Source organism: Coregonus lavaretus (genome assembly GCF_964263955.1).
Source record: "Coregonus lavaretus genome assembly, chromosome: 8".
Classification (NCBI taxonomy): Eukaryota; Metazoa; Chordata; class Actinopteri; order Salmoniformes; family Salmonidae; genus Coregonus; species Coregonus lavaretus.
In genome coordinates this window covers 50,894,566-50,906,653 of record NC_139995.1, presented here as the reverse complement: position 1 = coordinate 50,906,653, position 12,088 = coordinate 50,894,566, and the positions used below count along the sequence as shown (strand labels likewise).

Below are 12,088 nucleotides of genomic sequence, written 5' to 3'. Positions count from 1 at the left end.
GGAGGAATGTGTTCTCTTCAGTTCGGCGGCCATTGTTGGGGGTTTCTCTATAAATAACCTCATGTCAGCTAGCCATGCAAGCAGTCGGGCTTTCAGGCAGGCAGGAGAACAGTTATTAGTGGGGCACTACTCAGTCTGGAAAGGCTAGGGCAGAAGCCTTGACACAACTTGTACTGAACAAAAGAACACACAGGAACTCTGCCAATCTGTAGCCTTTCGTAGCTTGCAAAGAGCGATATTGATAACCTGATACCTCTGTAGACAGTAATGTTATGACTTGCACAGAGTGAAATATCTTTCATAGTGTCTTATAAACAGGGGCTGATGGTGAGTAACAATTTGATATCATAAATGAAACGGTGAAACACCACTCGGCTCTTTCAAGAGTTTTGGAAGAAGAGTCTGATGCACAAAATAAAAAACACACCATTGCCTGTGTAACGTAATTTGTGATTTTGGCAGCAGTTGATTGCAACATATTACAAACTGTAACATAGCTCAGTTTAGTCTTAGAAGGAAAGGTTGGAAGCACACTGATAATGAAAAGGCTACTTGAACAGACAGACACACAGACTAGTGTCGTTAACTTATACAGTACTTTTCTCACAAACACTGACATCATACAAGGTATTCGTGTTAACACCTGGGCAATTCCATTCAAAATAAGCAAGATGGCCTGTCAAAGATTAAACTGATGAGTAATAATGGAAACATTTCCTCATATAGATACTCATGCCATGTGACTAGGGGTGTGCTGCCACAGATATCAGAGTTGTTTTGATAACGTCATTGGTGAGATACTGCATATGGCAGGACACTGAACAACTGTATCATCTACTGTAGTCTCACACCCAAGAATCCCAAAGTATGTTGAGTTGGAAGGGATATGTTGCTGGTGGAGCATCTCAGGTGACCATCTTGGACCCCCAGATAACCTCCTTGGACCATCTGGGGAAGTGTTCCAGAACTTTCTTGGACTTCCAGATGAGGTTTTTGGAACATTTGGGGGTGTATCCAGATGACCTTCTTGGACCCACCAGATAGCTTTTTGGACCCTTATTAGGGGTCTCCCAGGGTTAGGGTTAGGGGTTTGGGTTGGCATTCCAGTCAATCACATCCCTTTAGTCACACCCCTGATAAGTTTCACACTTCTAAATGGAAGCTGCTGTACATGTCTCCCTCTGTCTCCCATATCCTATATCCCAATCAAAACACAGGGGTGTGATCAGACACATGTTCAGCGACGAGCTAAGAGCTTACCGAGGCTCTGACTTACGATGTCGAGGGGGAAAAAAACAATTGAATCAATTTTAGAATAAGGTGAAGGGGTCTGAATACTTTCCGAATGCACTGTAAACCAAACAGTGTCTGACCTAAACTATACAAGTAATTAAAAAATGCTACTCAGTTTGCTGCACTCACAAAACAAGTATTGGCCAGCAAGGCTCTTGATCCAGGAGGGGATTCTCTGCTGTTACCAAGCCAATGCTTGGTTTTGGAAGAAGCTAACCACTTAGCTATCTAACTAGCTACTAAATTAGCAAACCAAATGCACAACTGCAGAGCATTTAGAACATTTTAGAAAGTTAACTTAATAGTTCTAAGATATCTACCTGGCAAACATTTAGTTGTGAATTCCATACTATAATTAGATCACCTGGCACATGCTGCACACCAGTGAGTGACTCTCAAGGCTCCAGTCTCTCGTAGTTGTGTGCTTGTAAACAAAAATCACGTGACTGGGGACTACCGGTAAGATTCATAAGGTATTTACTTAAAAAGTAGCAAAAAATATTCAAATGTATTAAACGGTATATATTGACGGTATAGAAAAATCCTGTGGCTTTTCCCAAATATCTTGATATACGGTATACCGCCCAAGCCGTGTGTGTGTGTCTGTGTCTGTGTCTGTCTGTGTGTTGTAACAGTTGCACTGCAAACAGGGGTGGAGGGGGGGACATCGACCTCAGTGTTTGTGTAATTGAACACAGGTTCTTGAGGCCACTACAGCATCCTTTGTAAACACTGTTTGTTGATGTTGGGGAGTGACTGACCGAGTGCACTCCAGTCCCACTTTTCTGCCGAGACGAGGGAATGGTATGTGCGTGTGTGTGGGGGCGTGCATGAGTGTGTGTTTATTTGTTTGAAGTGCAGAGGAGGACTGTTTATTACAAGTGTGTGTTTGAGAGAAATTAAAAAGTGGGATGGGGTGGGAGTCCTCTTTCCACAGACCACTGTTTGGATGTTTTATGTAAACAGTAATTGGTCACTAATTAGAAACCTGCTCCATTCTTCCCTCTCTCCCCCCGGTCTGTGAATGAGTGGCCGTCGAATGGGGCATTATGGGTAGGCCCTTTAATTAATGGCTACTCCACCTCTCTCTCTCTCCTTTCTTTCTTTCTTTCTTTTTTTCTTTCTTTCTTTCTCTCCCTCCGTTTGTGGCTTATCATTAGTCACATTCCATCAGTTCTCAGGGAGCACTGAAGCTTGCAAGCACTGGTTTGTGGTAACGTCTCTGGGTCTCTCTCTCGCTTGCGCTCTCTCGCTCTCCCCTATCGGTTGGGGAAATGATTTGGGTTTGAATGAGATGGTGGTTGTGTGTGGGAGTCAACTCCATTAAACAGATGATGGCCTCCCAGGAATGCTCCATAGTCGCCTGGTCACTTAGCTTGGCCCAGACCAGTGGACTTCCTCCTGTCCTGGTTAATGGACCCTGTCTGGACCTATTAGGGGTGATGTCTCCTGGACCTTATTTCTCGATTGGCCTAATGCCTGAAAACCCAGTCATTATCCATGGCGACCTTTCCGTATCCAAGGGCCATACAACCAATGAGAGAATGGCAAATTGAAAACCCATAGAGGCTATTGAGGCTACAGCTCACAAACACAAATAAGCATATACATAGGCAATAGCTCACCACTAAACACATTTAGGCCTATAGATGTAGGCTCTACACAGACAGGCTTGGTCTGCAGCTTTACTTTGGCGATAGGCTTAGATACTGTTTACTGTTCAGTCTGCACAGCTTGACCATAGCAATCTAGTGCAGTACCTTCAGTGTCCATTCAGCAGAGAGACAGAGGGAAAAGGAAAGGAATACTCCGTTACACTGAGGTGAAAGAAACATTACAGAAAACCAATTGCAAGCACACATTTCCTCCCCTCTCTCCTTTCACACAGTGATACCTAACCCGCCAGCTAAAGCGACAAAAAAACGACTTCCCCTGGAGGCGAAATCAGATTTTGAGATCTGACTACGAGAATAGAATCACCACTCCATTTCAACTATTCCCGTATATAAAAAAAATTATTGGAATTAAGTTTAGCCTGATTGGATTATTGCTTCAGGAAGAGGAAGTAATTTCCAAGTCAAACAGGACGAAGCAGACTGAGAAGCCAGTGTACTGTACTTTAGGGTTGCTTTATTTCCCAAAATAGGTTGAGGGAAGGGAGTGGGAAAAAAAGATTGGCACAGACGCTGAACCGACCCGACTGTTGCTCTTGGACAGTGAACACTCAGGCCTGCAAGTTTTTTGCGATCACCCAAAGTGACAACCACGTAACCGTGCCGTGCCAAATTCACCGTGACCCGCGACGGTATTACATGCGACCCCCAGATTCCGGTGGTCGCGGAAGAAATGGGAGAAACACAGTGTTTGTTGCTGTAGTCTGTCACAGAGTTAACATGCCTGTCATTCCTGACGGGGCTGCGCTAGGCTCCGGCGTCGTAGCGTTCTCAGGGTTAGCGTTCCTTCTAGCGAGGCAGAGTTAGTACAGGGTAGAGGTTTCCAGAAGAGTCACACCCACAAACAAACCTGGACTCAAATACCATATGAAATCTTTCGAATACTTTTAGCATTTGCTTTAGCCTGCCTGGAGCGCCAGGTGGGCGGGGTTTGCACTTTTACCACTACTCTATTGGTTCCATTATTGTTCTTGTTGTTCTTTCGCCAGGTCAAAGGGGAGAGTCTGTATTTCGGCTGGTGTTTGTCAGTGTCTCTTATCTTCCTTCCGAATCCCGACTCAATGTTTGGATTGCATGTTTTGAATGTTCTGGTAATTTTCACTGACTAAGGCATCAATCAAAGAGCGACTTTGCCTCTGGTGCCGTCAATTAATAAAACTTTTCATAAAACGTTTTCATAATACAAAAAAATAAACATTTGGAGAGGAAGTGCAAAATTATGGCTTGAGATGTAATTCATGTCATGTTAAAAAACAGATAAAAAAACATAAATTATTATACTTGAGTAAAGTTTTTTTCTCTCTCTTTCTTTCCTAGTTTGGCCCCTTGCCAAGCCTTTACCCTCTTTCCCAGTTAACACCTCCACCCCTCCTCACACAGAGGGCTCTCTACATGCCCCAATGGGGTGAGGAATGAGGTGTGTGTCTGTGGTTAAGACTGGTCTGTTGCTCGGGGTGAATAGGTGTCTCTTTTAGTGTGTCTCTCTCTCTCCCTCCCTCTCTCAGCAGAGAGAGAGATCCGTCTGAACTGGCACTGGAAAATCTCACTTCCGTGCCAGTGACTAGAGCAGGGGTGTCAAACTCATTTTGCCCCAACGAGGTCCGGTTGGCCACACTGAAAATGTATATTTCTTTGCAGTGAAAATTAGGCCAAAATAGTCCTCTATCCATCGTTTTTTGATTTTTTTTAATGCTCCCTGACTGTCTAGCTTTCATTTTGGTGATTATTAGCGAGTTGGACACAGTCAAGATTTGGTTTAAGTATATTTAGTTCGTCCCCCCCAAATGTTTTATTAAAAAAATATACACTGCTCAAAAAAATAAAGGGAACACTTAAACAACACATCCTAGATCTGAATAAATGAAATAATCTTATTAAATACTTTTTTCTTTACATAGTTGAATGTGCTGACAACAAAATCACACAAAAATTATCAATGGAAATCAAATGTATCAACCCATGGAGGTCTGGATTTGGAGTCACCCTCAAAATTAAAGTGGAAAACCACACTACAGGCTGATCCAACTTTGATGTAATGTCCTTAAAACAAGTCAAAATGAGGCTCAGTAGTGTGTGTGGCCTCCACGTGCCTGTATGACCTCCCTACAACGCCTGGGCATGCTCCTGATGAGGTGGCGGATGGTCTCCTGAGGGATCTCCTCCCAGACCTGGACTAAAGCATCCGCCAACTCCTGGACAGTCTGTGGTGCAACGTGGCGTTGGTGGATGGAGCGAGACATGATGTCCCAGATGTGCTCAATTGGATTCAGGTCTGGGGAACGGGCGGGCCAGTCCATAGCATCAATGCCTTCCTCTTGCAGGAACTGCTGACACACTCCAGCCACATGAGATCTAGCATTGTCTTGCATTAGGATGAACCCAGGGTCAACCGCACCAGCATATGGTCTCACAAGGGGTCTGAGGATCTCATCTCGGTACCTAATGGCAGTCAGGCTACCTCTGGCGAGCACATGGAGGGCTGTGCGGCCCCCCAAAGAAATGCCACCCCACACCATGACTGACCCACCGCCAAACCGGTCATGCTGGAGGATGTTGCAGGCAGCAGAACGTTCTCCACGGCGTCTCCAGACTCTGTCACGTCTGTCACATGTGCTCAGTGTGAACCTGCTTTCATCTGTGAAGAGCACAGGGCGCCAGTGGCGAATTTGCCAATCTTGGTGTTCTCTGGCAAATGCCAAACGTCCTGCACGGTGTTGGGCTGTAAGCACAACCCCCACCTGTGGACGTCGGGCCCTCATACCACCCTCATGGAGTCTGTTTCTGACCGTTTGAGCAGACATGCACATTTGTGGCCTGCTTGAGGTCATTTTGCAGGGCTCTGGCAGTGCTCCTCCTGCTCCTCCTTGCACAAAGGCGGAGGTAGCGGTCCTGCTGCTGGGTTGTTGCCCTCCTACGGCCTCCTCCACGTCTCCTGATGTACTGGCCTGTCTCCTGGTAGCGCCTCCATGCTCTGGACACTACGCTGACAGACACAGCAAACCTTCTTGCCACAGCTCGCATTGATGTGCCATCCTGGATGAGCTGCACTACCTGAGCCACTTGTGTGGGTTGTAGACTCCGTCTCATGCTACCACTAGAGTGAAAGCACCGCCAGCATTCAAAAGTGACCAAAACATCAGCCAGGAAGCATACGAACTGAGAAGTGGTCTGTGGTCACCACCTGCAGAACCACTTCTTTATTGGGGGTGTCTTGCTAATTGCCTATAATTTCCACCTGTTGTCTATTCCATTAGCATGTAAATCAGTGTTGCTTCCTAAGTGGACAGTTTGATTTCACAGAAGTGTGATTGAATTGGAGTTACATTGTGTTGTTTAAGTGTTCCCTTTATTTTTTTGAGCAGTGTATATATATATACAGTGGGGAAAAAAAGTATTTAGTCAGCCACCAATTGTGCAAGTTCTCCCACTTAAAAAGATGAGAGAGGCCTGTAATTTTCATCATAGGTACACGTCAACTATGACAGACAAAAATAGAAAAAAAAATCCAGAAAATCACATTGTAGGATTTTTAATGAATTTATTGGCATATGATGGTGGAAAATAAGTATTTGGTCAATAACAAAAGTTTCTCAATACTTTGTTATATACCCTTTGTTGGCAATGACACAGGTCAAACGTTTTCTGTAAGTCTTCACAAGGTTTTCACACACTGTTGCTGGTATTTTGGCCCATTCCTCCATGCAGATCTCCTCTAGAGCAGTGATGTTTTGGGGCTGTCGCTGGGCAACACAGACTTTCAACTCCCTCCAAATATTTTCTATGGGGTTGAGATCTGGAGACTGGCTAGGCCACTCCAGGACCTTGAAATGCTTCTTACGAAGCCACTCCTTCGTTGCCCGGGCGGTGTGTTTGGGATCATTGTCATGCTGAAAGACCCAGCCACGTTTCATCTTCAATGCCCTTGCTGATGGAAGGAGGGTTTCACTCAAAATCTCACGATACATGGCCCCATTCATTCTTTCCTTTACACGGATCAGTCGTCCTGGTCCCTTTGCAGAAAAACAGCCCCAAAGCATGATGTTTCCAACCCCATGCTTCACAGTAGGTATGGTGTTCTTTGGATGCAACTCAGCATTCTTTGTCCTCCAAACATGACGAGTTGAGTTTTTACCAAAAAGTTATATTTTGGTTTCATCTGACCATATGACATTCTCCCAATCCTCTTCTGGATCATCCAAATGCACTTCAGACGGGCCTGGACATGTACTGGCTTAAGCAGGGGGACACGTCTCGCACTGCAGGATTTGAGTCCCTGGCGGCGTAGTGTGTTACTGATGGTTGGCTTTGTTACTTTGGTCCCAGCTCTCAGCAGGTCATTCACTAGGTCCCCCCGTGTGGTTCTGGGATTTTTGCTCACCGTTCTTGTGATCATTTTGACCCCACGGGGTGAGATCTTGCATGGAGCCCCAGATCGAGGGAGATTATCAGTGGTCTTGTATGTCTTCCATTTCCTAATAATTGCTCCCACAGTTGATTTCTTCAAACCAAGCTGCTTACCTGTTGCAGATTCAGTCTTCCCAGCCTGGTGCAGGTCTACAATTTTGTTTTTGGTGTCCTTTGACAGCTCTTTGGTCTTGGCCATTGTGAAGTTTGGAGTGTGACTGTTTGAGGTTGTGGACAGGTGTCTTTTATACTGATAACAAGTTCAAACAGGTGCCATTAATACAGGTAACGAGTGGAGGACAGAGGAGCCTCTTAAAGAAGAAGTTACAGGTCTGTGAGAGCCAGAAATCTTGCTTGTTTGTAGGTGACCAAATACTTATTTTCCACCATAATTTGCAAATAAATTCATTAAAAATCCTACAATGGGATTTTCTGGATTTTTTTTCCTCAATTTGTCTGTCATAGTTGACGTGTACCTATGATGAAAATTACAGGCCTCTCTCATCTTTTTAAGTGGGAGAACTTGCACAATTGGTGGCTGACTAAATACTTTTTTGCCCCACTGTATATATATATATAAATGTTTTACTGAAACCACCGCAGGCCGGATTGGACCCCCTCCGGCCCGCGGGCTGCATGTTTAACACCCCTGGACGAGCGAGAAAGGGGGAGGGGGGAGATAATGCAGGTGGAGGCAGAGAGAAAGAAGCGCGGAGGGAAAATTGGTAGCGGAAGAAGTGGAGAGGGAGAAGAAGAGTGTCCCAAATTGCGCCCTATTCCCTATATAGTGCACTACTTTTGACCAGTGCCTTATGGTCAAAAGTAGTGCACTAAATGGGGAATAGGTTACCATTTAAACGCAGACTCAGTCTGTTGGTGCCAGGAATGACTGTGGTAAAGGTGTCCAGGGGTGTTAGTGACTGTGCTCAAGTGAAGTGTTTTTGCCTGGTAGCCTAGCAATGGGGATGGCTTGGAACAGTGAGTGTGCTGAAAGTGAGTGTACTAAAAGCTCTCTGTGGGTGACACTACTTGACCTGGCTTTTGCTAAGAAGGGCTTCCCAGGCAAGTGAAAACGATGTTGTTGGGCGAAGGCAGGTCTGACTTGAATTTCAATGGGAATGCGTTCCAATGATCTCCATTTAGTCAAACAGACTATCAAGACAACACACAGTGCACAAATATAGTCTTGTTATAGAGGTGGTTTGGTGATGAGTAACCTTACCTGAGACATGAGATTTACCCAAGACATGTCTAGGCTTTAGGAACATTCGTTTGGGTAAAGCGCCAGAGACTAATTGCTCCTGTAAGTCGCTCTGGATAAGAGCGTCTGCTAAATGACTAAAAAAATAAAATAAAAAACTAACCCCTATTGGTCACATGTGTAACTGCTGGAGCAGGATTAAATGACTTCTTATTTCTGCATTACATTTGTGTTTGCATTAGGAAGGGATTTGTTCAATAAGAAACATGCTAACTCTAGTGTTGGGGTAACACTTGTTGATGCTAACACTTGTTGCTAACACTTGAGGTGTTTAGGCAATGCAAAGTATACTATGCAGTGGGTGTTTATTTTTTTTTGGGGGGGGCAAAAAGCCTTGATTTTACTGCGGCAATTCAGCTTTTTAGGATACTTTTTTAACAATTTGTCATGAAAATGCGCTGATGGAGGAAAACATTTCACGTGTGGCTTGATTGTACCATTTTATGCTGTAAAAGTGTGTGATTGGTTTCTAATTGCACTTGAACTGGTGTTCCTTGGTTTACAGAGATATTAACCATTTGTCTCTCTTTATCTTGCAGATTGGAGTCGTAGGGGAGGTGTTTTTAACCAAACCAAGCTGCTGGGAGGTCAAGGGGTGACATGCCTCTGTAACACATCTTTGGAAACAAATGGTGAGAGAAAGTTCTCAAATTAATTAATCTAATCTAGGTAAGAGCTGTAGTTTATCAGTATGTTTGGGGGCTTGTTTTGTACATAAATGTATAATTTACCATTAGTGACTTGAAGTTAAATGATATGAATATTCATGTTTCTCATAACTATATACAGTATGTTATCTATCTAGGTTGTGAAGTGTGTGTGTGAATCCCTCGCTTTCTCTCCTGGGTTGCCAGATTGGTTGCCATGCCTCCGGGGATGGCGCAACGTGGTTTCTCAGTCCCGGTGGCGGTCCCAGTCCCAGTACTGTTGGTGCTGCTGCTAGCTGCCAAATGGCCCTCCTATGGCCTGGCCTGGGCCTCCTCCCCCTACCCCACCTTCACCCGCAACGACACTATCTTTGAGCACATGGCCCTGCACCCGGACCCCACGGTGGGACGCGTCTACGTGGGGGCGCAGGACCGCCTTTTCCAGCTGGACCGCCACCTGACCGCCGAGCTCCAGGACGACACTGGACCCGTGACAGACAGCCGCGAGTGCCTGCCCCCCGTCACCGAGGGCAACTGCCCGCAGGCGCGGCCCACCAGCAACCACAACAAGCTCCTGCTGGTGGACCCCTACTCCATGGAACTGATCACATGCGGCAGCGTCAACCAGGGCATCTGCCAGAAGCGGAGTTTAGACTCTGTGGGTACAGTGCTGTTCTCGGCCGAGCGGCCCGTGGACACGCAGTACGTGGCGGCCAACCACCCCAACGTAAGCACGGTGGGCCTGGTGGTGCGCTCCCGCCCCGACCGCCAGCCTGTGCTCTTTGTGGGCCGCGGCTACACCAGCAGCCACCCACCTATCTCCACGCGCAACCTGGCCCAGGAGCCCGTCTTTTCCTACGAAGAAACGGCGAAGCTAGCTGTGGCAGGCCGCCTCTCGGAGTACGACCACCACTTCTCTGCCTCCTTCGCCCACCGCCAGCACGTCTACTTCCTCTTCTACCGGCGTGACCTCAAGTCGCAGTCGCGCGAGTACCGCACCTACATGTCGCGCGTCTGCCTGGACGACCAGGCCTACTACTCGTACGTGGAAGTTCCTCTGGCCTGTCGCTCGGCGGCCGGGAAAAGCTACAACCTGCTCCAGGCTGTCCGCCTTGGTCTACCACCCAGGGGGAGTGGGGGCGAAGCTGGGCAAGCCGAGGTGCTCCTGGGGGTGTTTTCCACCCATCAGACCTCGTCCACACGGCCCAGTGAGGACTCGGCTCTTTGCATGTTTAACCTGGACGATCTGGACCAGAGGATCAACTCCACCAGGGACCTGTGCTACACGCAGTTCGGCCGTGCTGAGGGAGGGGAAGAGGCGGCCTACATCGAGTACGAAGTCAAGTCCAACTGTGCCAACCTGCCGTCGGTGAGTAGATTGACTTGCCAGGTCCTTATTTTATTCAGTCCTGGGTTCAAATAGTGTTTGAAATCTTTCTAAATCTTTTAGCGTTTGCTTTAGCCTTTCTGGATGCCAGATGGACAGGGTTTGCCGTTTTGCAACTATTCAATTAGTTACAATCAAGCCTAGTTAAAGTATTGGAAATGATTTAGAATAGAATTTGAACCCAGGTCTGCTTGCCTTATTTTATAGTTTCTGTGGAAGCACTTTAGTTTACAGTCCTTTTATTGCTGGTATTTAGACTACCTAGTATGAGGAAGTCATGAGGCAACAATGGGTACTTTCCGGTGCTTGCTTCCAAAAATCTAACAATTTGTAACAATTTGGATGCCAAATAGTAAGCAGCCTGATCCTTGTTTTATCGTCTGCTTTATCTATTAGTACTGTTTAGCTGGTATGTACCAGATTATTTTTTTTGGGGTGGAAATTACATGGCATGCAATTGATACGTTTTGGTACTTAAATCTAGTGGTAGAATTAGACTATTATTAAGTGATGATAATGTAACATCTATGCTGTGACCGTGTTTAAGTTACCAGGCAAATAGGGGACTGTAAAATAGAGTGGAACTGGGTTTATTCTACATGTACCAATAAAGATGATGTTGTTTCTTACCAAGTCAGAATGTCTTTAGGATTTACTGTAATTCTACTATTAGATTGGTTGCTTCCAGTGTCATTCAGTTTCTGCAACGTGACCTCCATGTTAGAAGTTCAATGAAATGTAATTTGATATTTTAGTACAGACTAATGTAATCCTCCTATTTGGGGAATTAAATTTGATTATTTTCATGTAATGCCCCTGTTTTGTCTGTGTTTTGACGTTTGTGACTGTGTGTGTGTGTGTGTGTGTGTGTGTGTGTACATTTGCATGCGACTGCTGCTCAGACTACAGTGGGTAGTCCCCGCTGAGCCACAGTGTATTTAATGATGCACCCCATAGAGGACACAGAAGAAGTGTTAACCTCTGACCCCTGAATGCTGTTTACCTCCGACAGGGTCGGGGGAACAGTAGTGTGGTGGGACTGTTTCCCAAATCGCACCCTATTCCCTATTTATTGCACTGTTTTTGACCAGACCTCTATGGGCCCTGGCCAAAAGTAGTGCACTACAAAGGGAATAGGATGCTATTTGGGACACACACAGGACAATTTAATAGGATTGTAAGGGGGGAATCGATTGGTGGCATTAGCCTTACTTAGTGGGAGGGACACATTTAACCAGGACTGACAAGGATGGATAAAGTCACCCACCGCTGAGACCGGAACAAGGGAGATTGCGACAGGGAAGCAGACGGGACAGGGAAGGAGAGCGGGGGAGGAAGAGAGAGGAGATGGGGAGAGACTGGGTGTGTGTGTGTGTGAGAGAGAGGGAGGGATGAAGAGAGAGGAGATGGGGAGAGACTGGGT

The 12,088-nt window shown here is 46.0% G+C and overlaps 1 pseudogene across 1 annotated transcript in view; it reads left to right on the top strand.

Moving 5' to 3' along the window:
* LOC311133511 (plexin-B1-like) overlaps positions 1-12,088 on the top strand; it is a 147,738-nt pseudogene that overhangs the window by 81,213 nt on the left and 54,437 nt on the right. The window contains exons 3-4 of the transcript XR_014615395.1: positions 9,171-9,263; positions 9,486-10,772. The product of XR_014615395.1 is annotated as a plexin-B1-like (transcript). The remainder of the gene's footprint in view (positions 1-9,170; positions 9,264-9,485; positions 10,773-12,088) is intronic.